This window comes from Sturnus vulgaris, chromosome 1 (assembly GCF_052056855.1).
Source record: "Sturnus vulgaris isolate bStuVul1 chromosome 1, bStuVul1.hap1, whole genome shotgun sequence".
Classification (NCBI taxonomy): domain Eukaryota; kingdom Metazoa; phylum Chordata; class Aves; order Passeriformes; family Sturnidae; genus Sturnus; species Sturnus vulgaris.
The window spans coordinates 144,054,939-144,063,894 of record NC_142243.1 but is presented as its reverse complement, the minus strand read 5'-3'; the positions used below and the strand labels follow the sequence as shown (position 1 = coordinate 144,063,894).

The window sequence follows — 8,956 nt, the reverse complement described above, 5'->3', positions numbered from 1 at the left end:
GGTTATTAAAAAATAGCGCTCACAAAAATCTCATTTTGCAAGCCAAGGACATATTTAGCCATCAGCCTAAAAAGTAGTTCACCTGAAAGAATACTGTGTTCTTCAAACATTTAATAGTTTTTGATTTTTTTTGTGATGATATAATTTTAATTGCTCAGATTCTCTGTGTGTTAGTTGGGATAACTTGGTTGCATATATCAGGTAGGCAGACACCTTCTATGGCACTCTGCCTTACACAGTGGCATGATGCAGACTGATCCAAGGATACCACTTCAAAATAAGTTTTCTAAATGAAATCAGAAGTGCAAAGATACAGAAGTACTTGTTCTGCCCTGGAAGTTGTTTGGTAAGAATTTGTGGTTCAGAGCATGGAACAGGAATCACCATGTTCTCCCCTGATATTCTGCTGCAAATATTGAGGTGATTGCTGCTAACAGGAGCAAGTGAGGTCCCACAAGGGTGACAAGAGTGCCAAAGTCTAAAAGAAGAATCCACTGTGCTAGGATCCCACTCAGGAAAAAAGTAATCTCTAAGGAAAAATAATGTTTCAGACTTTAGGAGTAAGTATTGTTCACATTATAGCTAACTCACATCAAACTCTTTAAAAAATAGGGTAATTCTAAGAAATGTACAGACATTTAGGGCAAATGCTCAGAATTTAGGACATTTATAGAATTGCACAAAGTTTCATAAAAGTGAAGCTATCATCTGATTCTTCAGTCTGCTCTTTCTGAGCAGGTAAGGGATTTGGCTTCCTTTCATCTCCCAGGATCTACAGGAGCACTCTTAGTTCCCCTTTAAGTATCAATAATCCTATTTTAATGACAGAAGGCTAGAGGACAGGAAGAGGAAGAGTCATAACCACATTTCATGAGGCAAATCTGTGGCACACCAAGGAACAGATGTAGGGTGGATTTAAAGTGACAAGACCTTTTCAAGAACAAAATCACTTTCTAAATTATTTTCTCTGTTTTGTTTTTTTTTTTCTTTAAATGCTCAGTTCTTTCAAAAATGCTATGCTTCATTTCCAGCTACAATTATTGACTAAAACCATCAGCAATTAGCAACAACACTCATTGCCCGGATTTTATTTCACCTGAAGGGACAGTCATGTGAGATGCAGTGCATACACATACAGGGAGAGAGAATTCCTGAGAGTTCTCTCGTGAGAACTTGAATGTCTAATTACACAGAAATGATGAAAGATTAATCATCTTGAACAGGGTCCCACAGGTAATCTGTGGCAGAGTGAGGAATCCATTAAAGACCCACTGGATCCCTGCCCAGTGCTCTCACCACCAGCCCATTTCTCCCTCCATATTTACCTTCTATTAAGCAAAGTTAAGGATCACATGTACTGCTAAGAAATTTTTGGCTGCTTGAGGTGTTGCAAGACAATTCAAATATATGCTATGCAATATTACCTGCAAGTATCGAGAGTCAGCCTTCATTTTTCAGCAATTTCCACAAGAGGCTTGAAGAAGGAGCAAACAGCCTGGCACAATTTGGACTTCAAAGAACCTTTGCCTTTAGGGAAAAAAAATAGTTTTACTGAACAGTTATTTACCTACTTTTAGAAGGTATGCTCAATCAGCTGCCCACAAAATCTGTCTGGCCACCCAAATTTGATGGCTTGAAGGGCTCAGAGGCAGATCTAAGACCATCATCTAAACAGAAGGAAGAGCACAGTGATATACTGTCAATGAAACTTGAGGGAAGAATTGCATTGCACCCACTTTTGAAGCTCCTCTAAGAGCTGTGCAAGGTGGTGTGAGGAATAAAACTAAGCTGTCACATGAAGACAAGCAAAGAGAGTTTAGCTGGAGTGATGATGATTCACATTGCTACAAAAACTGTCAGTGGGAGACAGATTTTTCTTATTCTGCAGATTGTCTGTAAGATTTGGTACAGAGGCTGTTAAAGACTTCATAGCTTCCAGATCTCAATAGCTGCAGTGTAAGGCTTATTTCTTCAGAAATCTGGAAAAGAGGGAAATTTGTGTAACTGCCTTTCTGCAATCAGTGGCTGTTAAGGTAAGACTGTGCCTGTTTCTGTTTTTACTGTTCCCATGAAATCTCTTTGAAGGGAGAAAGGAAAATATACCTCAAGACTGACTTCCAAAACTCTGGCCAGCTCTGATTCAGTCTTTTCCTTTCATTTTTTGGCCTGGATACATCCCCAAGCACAAGTGTTATGATGGAAACAGAAATGCTACAGTTCTTGTACATGGCATTTTTCAAAAGTTGCTCCTTTTTTTAAAAATAAGAAAAAACAAAAAGCTGAACCAAAGTATTTTTCATTTAACTGAAGAGTCAAGTTATCCTTAATAGTTTACATAGAAAATAAAATAGAAATGTAGTTCTGTGAAACTGATAATAGTCAATTTGCTCCATCACTGTCAGGCATGCCATGCTCAGAAATGAAACTCTGTGTCTCCAGACCAGAGCTCAGGGAAGGGCACAGATGTGCTCCACATGCCCTGTGATGGGCAGCAGCAGGGTGCTGCTGCTGAGGGGAGCAGGAAGGGCTGGGCTCTCACCTGGGCTACTCTTCCCTGTCCTGTCTGTGCACCCATTAAAATAACACTGGGATACATGCAGCTTTATGCAGTCTTTATTGACATTGTATCATCCACACAGAAAAGATTCCGTTCCTGACTCACTCCAGCTCTCCATCTCTATTTTTTGCTTCACATGTATTTACTTCAGTGACAAAAATGGCTTAGTCAGCTCTGTTCCCTCCTGCTCCTTCATCCCATTGCCAAAGCCTGACTGCTCATCCTTCTTCCCATGACTCCCTTGGCAGAGCCCATTCAGTCATTTATTTGGTCACTCAGTAAACAAGATCAGGGAACTGATCGGGGTTAAAAACCAAAAAAATACAAAACTTGCTGGCTTATTTCTTTCTCAGATCACTTGCCCAGTGAGTTCACAGTGCAGAACCATACAAGAATATCTGTGCTGGATCAGAGTGAGGATCCATTTGGTCTGGTGTCCTGCCCCAGCAGCAGAGCAGGCACAGCAGATGTTATCTGAGGAAGGATGTGAGGGCAGGGCAAGCATCCAGGAATGCTCTCCCAGCCTCCTGTGACTTGTGACTCCGGGATGTCTTGAGTGAATGTTAATGTTTTTAATATTCATTGATGGGTTTTTCTTTCATTTCTGTTTCTGATAGTTTTAGTTTTTTTAAATCAAAGGAAATATTTGCAACCCATATAATCTGTGGAACATAGTAGAATTGTATTTGATGCAGTCAATGAAGTGCTTTTTGTTGTTTGCCCTGGGACTAGTACCCAGTAGTTTAATTCTGTGCCCTTTGATTTTTATACTGGAAGAAGTAAAGAACAGCTGTATACTCTCTTCATCTTTCTTGTTCCACTACTTATTTTATAGATCATTGCTGCAGCTATCTCATTCAGCTCTTTCCCAGCCTCCAGAGGTCTTAAAATACCCTTAAGAATGTTGCTTCTTACCGATAGACAGCAGAGACAGTAAAGTAATGTAGGTATAGATGTGCGCAGCCAGGGATCCTGGTAACTTAAACTGAAGACTGAAATGGTAATGTAATAAGCCTGTAATTAATAAGAAATATGTGTCTGGATAGATGGTCTTGTCTGGTGAACATAATTTCTGCTTCCTCTACCACTGCTTGTCAATGTCAACCAATGCCTTCAGCAGCTTTCCAGTTTTGTAAGTAAATAAAGAATTCAAATTAATTATTTAATACATTTCTTTTCATTCTCCCATTGCTCAGTCTTCAATTGCCTTCTCTTTAATCTTCCTTCATATACAAAATGCAAATATATTTTGAAGATTCTATTGTGGCTGGTTGAAATGGTTACTAAAATTCAATGTTCAGTGTTGCTTTTTGTGGCTCTGAATATAAAATCTCCTTCACCTTTCTTTGTCTTGTTTTCCGTAGATCTCCCCTACTTCTTGCTTCCCATTTGTTTATATTTCTTAAAAGCCTCAAAGCTACTCTTTATGATCTAACCTGCCCTTTGTCACTCTTTGCCCCTGCTTACAATAGCATTTAGCCTGCAGGCTCTTGCCAAATGTCATTCTTAGACATATTTTCCCATGTCAGGGAGTCAGAGTCAAAATTATGCTACTCATTACCTGCTGTCTTAAATACATCTCCATCTTCTTGAGTCCTTCACCTGACAAACTCTCAAATCCATGAGAAAGCCAGCATTTCTGCCTGCACCATGCTCACCTGTGTGTGGGCTGAGCTGAGCCCTGCATCCCCCCAGCCCCAGCCAAGCACTGCCCAGGGGAGCAGCAGCAGCTCTTGGTGCTTGGCTTTCTGCAGTCCCTCACAGACCAGCCTCATGGTGTGCTGCCTCTTTAGCCTGAGTCATTTCCAGACATCCAGGCAGAATTCAGGCATTCAAGGATTGTCTCATTTCATGTCTCATCAGGCTGGTATTTACCTGAGCATCATCCTGGGAGACACCAAACACTGGTTTGTGTGTTAGGAACAAGCACAGTTATACAAGGTCCTGCAGCTTCTCAGAGTGCTTTTGAGGCAGGGAAAGCAATGCTGTCCTCCAGGGAAAATGCTTCCAGTAGGGCTTTTCTGGGTGCACAACAGCACCAAAGGGTCAGGACTGACACGGATGGATTTGAAATACATCTTCTCTTCCTTGAGTGGAAGAAACACAGAAGATGTTTCTTAAAATGGCCTTTCCTGCACTCTTTAAGGGATCCTTGCTTTATTCAATCTGTTAGTGGGAGAAAGAAGGATGAAAATCTTTCTAAGCAATTCTCTGAAGAAGCTGATTTCTATTTTGTGCCATTGTGTCAGATGCAAGCAGTATGCAAGCATGGATCACTTATGGAGTATGGCACAGATATAGATTCCAGCTTGATGCAGCCGTCCCTGTTCTTAACAGAGTAAAGCAGATTGTAGAGGAATACACAGAGAGAAATTTTCAATGCGGGAAAAAAAAAAGGAAAAGGTTATTTTTCTTCATTACTGTTGTTTTGATAACAATTATTCTTTCTCTTTCTCTTTTCTTTTCTTTTCTTTTCTTTTCTTTTCTTTTCTTTTCTTTTCTTTTCTTTTTCTTTGTCTTTCTTTTTTTTTTTTTTTTTTTGCAAGCTCCATTGTGGAATGGTTTGTGGCAATAATCATACATTGGTGTGCAAATTAAGGTTTTATCACTGTGCATTGGAATAGAGAGCATACAGGCAGAGCATGAAGCTTAGCCTCTCTCAGCTCTGGAAGGGTTTTGAATGCAGCTTGCCTTTGAGATGTTTTCCTTTGCAGGATTGCTTTTTTCACCTTCCTTGGATTATGTGCTGTGTTCACATCGCATCATCAGTTTAAACTATGATTCATTGTGACACCAAATCAGAGCCAGAAGAGCCCTGAACCAGGTCCCACTGGAAGGGAACCTTCAGTGGCATCTCACTCCATCCTCTTCTCCCTCCCACCTTGCCTGACAGCGCCCATCTTCTTTTTTTATTTTTTTTTTTGTGAAAAGGGGGAAGAGAGCTCTTTTTCTGCATGAAAATAGAGGATCTAAACGCATTTTTCCACACATGCATGGCTACTTCCAATCGGTGGGACAAATACATCCTGTCCTGCTTTCTCTAAGAGTCTGTGTAAACATCTCACAGTCACCTGAGCCACCCACATTCCTTTTGTTGCCCTTAGCTTCTATTAAATGGCCTTTACTGTAGCAGGCAAAATATTTACACTATTTCTTTCAATTGCTGCCTTTCTCCCTGTCTGTCCCCAGGACCTGGAGCCTTGCATGACAGCGCTGCCTTCTGCTTCCCCTATTTGAGCACTACCAGCTGAGCTTTCAAAGTGGGCAATTCAAATTATCAGTCGGACAAAACAGGCTCCTTTTAGCTCTTTTAAAAGCTTTTTAGCTCTTGTCTCAGAGCTTTTCTTGCTTTACTTTCACATTGCCTTTAAAAGCAAGACTGACAGAAAAGATTAAGTTGCTTCTGGCTGCACTGGATGGAAGCAGATTAACGCAGCTGGATCCAGCCCTGGGAAGCCCAGCCTGGATATGTGTGTTAGCACAACCCCAGCTATGTATAAGCAAGAGTCGTTTGTGTTGATCTTTTCCAGGATGATGAGTTTGTGATTAACTCTTTTGTGTGGAGATTGCCTGTGTAGGAAGCTGGTACACAGCAGGATGCTGATGAGAAATCTCCCGAGGTGTCAGCCCTCCCTCTCACCCTCTCACCATGCATAGCTCTGCAGACACTGTGCTAGCTACAGCAGGGATTCTCTTTGCTCTCTATCACCTCTGATTTTTTTTTTTTTTTTTTTTAGCAGGATGGCTGACGAAGAAAGGAAATCTTCCGTCTGAGAAAAGTTTAGTACAGCCTTCTCAGCCAGTGCTAAGGAGTAGGTCCAGTCCTGCATGGTGGATGTGAACATCCAAGGAAAGTAATTAAACTCTACAACAAATGCAAAAGAGATGTTACTGGGCAAATGGTAAGCTGTTTCCTTGTTCATTTATTTGTCTTTAGGATTGAAGATTTGGGCTTTCAGCATGGGCTTACCAATCTAAAATGACTGAATAAATAGCTAAATATCAAATAAAAATGCATTTGTTTTGTGGGGCAGCTATGAATTATAATGTTCAAGAGGAATCCAGGAGACTCCAAATTCAGCAAACTGTAAGTGAAGCTGTTAGCATCTCTCATACTTTAATAAAGAAGAGCACAGTAGATCCTGCAGTATGCCCATTGTCCCTTGAAGGGGCTGGCTGCAGGAAATGCAGCAAAGGGCAGGAGAGGGCAGCAGATGCATCAATTCCACGTGTGCTCCCTGCTCGTGTTCCTGTTCGAGATTCCCGAGGGTGGGAGGACTGACCCTCCAACCTTTCCATGCCCCCAGTCTGCCATTAGCTGACTTGAGATAACATTATTTGCCAACCTCAAAGAAGTGTGGTGAGGATAAAAGCCCTTGAGGGGGCTCGACACGGCATTGCTGAGAGCAATGAGAAGTTTCCTTCCTGGTTAGAATGGGGCATTCAGAACAAATCCTTGCTAATGAAGTGTATCTGCTGGATGAACTCGAAACCAGAGAGAAATATCATCAATATAGTTTTTCCAGGATCCACATCTGAATCCCAATAACAATATATTAAGATGCCTTTTTTTTTTTAACGTGGCATTAATCCAGAACATATTTACACATAATAGTTTTGAAATCACACACACCCCTAAGCTGCATGAAATATTTCTATACAGCATAATTTTTCAGAGACAATAAATCACACCATCTCAGATATATACCTATAAATTTTGATGAATACACAACATCCCTGTCCCTTCTGCCTCCCTTGTCTAATGACACATTTTCTCTATTTCCATCACATCTCCTTCCATATCAAGGTGAAGGAATGAAACTAAACACTGCTGACTTAACAGTAAATTCAGCAGGAAAGATTCTACACTGGACTGGGGAAAATAATCATTCATTTTGCAGGCTTAGTGCCAACAGCACTACCTTGCAGCTCCAATTATCTGATATTTTAGTGATTACACTCATTTAAGCAGGGATAATTGAAGCAATTTTCAGCATCTTCACCAGACAAGCCAGAGGCATGACCTTATCTTAGATAACAGAAAATGAGATTCAAATGAGCTTTATTTCCCCCCCCCCCCCGCCCCAGCAGTAAGCAGGTTTAATTACAGGAGAAAATTGGCAAAGGCAGTGGTATCTCTTCTAACCTTCAAGGTTTCAGATGATGTCTGGTGACTGACTGGAGGACATAGCTAAGCACAAATTTAGAGACTTCATACAATTGCTTTGGAGCCCTGTGGTTGTATGTGAATTTTGAATGAGAGACTTCTGGAACTTAAGGATAATTGTAAATATCTGATTTTAATTGTTATTTTTTTAACTTTTGCTGGCTAGAGGATGTTCTGCTTGGTATCATCAGCATGGGCTAAATGTCCATACAAATGCTAAGGCTGATTTCATCAGACCACCTGCAAGGGAATGGGGGAATCCATGGGGTTTATCTGCACGAACCTGAGATGCCCCAGGGTGAACTGCTGGCACCATCAGCTGCTCCAGAGCAACTGAATGTGCTGTAGCTGCTGCTCTCCAGCTCTGAAAAACAGAGTATTTCATATGACTCCAGAGATCTACAGTCAACCAAATCAAGGTTCTAAATGGTGCTCAGAAATAACTTATGCCTTCCTGGCTCAAAAGACAGGCAGGAAAACATCAGTGGTGCTCCTCACTTGCAATGGATATTGTCTTATTTCTGCTCAGCACAGGAGTTGTGAAGAGATCACTCCAGCACTGCTAAAGATTTTGGCTGTTGCCACAATAATCACAGAAGGAAATAGGAAATAAGCTACACTAAGACTTTACCCCCTATCTCTGGCAAAGGAGCAACTTACACTGTTAGTTATATTTTGTATTGCTTTGGCTGTTTGGCTATAGCTCACACACAGCAGTTATTTGGTCTGGGCTTTTCCCCTTAAGTCTATAATATCACAAAGAAAGCCACTAGGATACAAAAGAGTTTCTTTTTTTATCTCTTCTGTGAGAACAAGCCCTAGGAAAATGAACAATCCACAGAAACAGTATTTTTACTTGTGTTACACATTCCTGCACGTGTGGGAAAAAAAGGTCTGTTAGTTGATTCCTCTTACATGAATGCACCAGTTTATTATTTTCAGTGTGAAGAAGAGCACAGCAGTTCATAAAATATGGCAAAGAATATACATATATTAATTTAGAAGTATTTCAAAGACTACCTGGAAAAAAGTTCAAAAGTTTGTTTGCAAGATTTTGGCCTTGAAAGGTTTCATTTTCTGGGACTGGAGAAGAAACTATTAGTTGCTTACATCTATTTTCTCACTTTAAATGAAACCTTCAGCATTTCACTCGCACAGCATTTGAAAACACTATTGTTTTGGTGGAAATGTCACATACCTAATTGTTCTATGGGGAGAAGCAACAGACTGCT

The 8,956-nt window shown here is 40.7% G+C and overlaps 1 long non-coding RNA gene across 3 annotated transcripts in view; it reads left to right on the top strand.

Annotated features, from left to right (window-relative positions):
- The first annotated feature begins 1,859 nt into the window (after positions 1-1,859).
- Positions 1,860-8,956, top strand: part of LOC148225569 (uncharacterized) — a 66,153-nt gene continuing 59,056 nt past the window's right edge. For all 3 annotated transcript variants that reach the window (XR_015808443.1, XR_015808441.1, XR_015808442.1), the window contains exons 1-2: positions 1,860-2,033; positions 6,295-6,459. This is a non-coding gene — a long non-coding RNA (uncharacterized LOC148225569). The remainder of the gene's footprint in view (positions 2,034-6,294; positions 6,460-8,956) is intronic.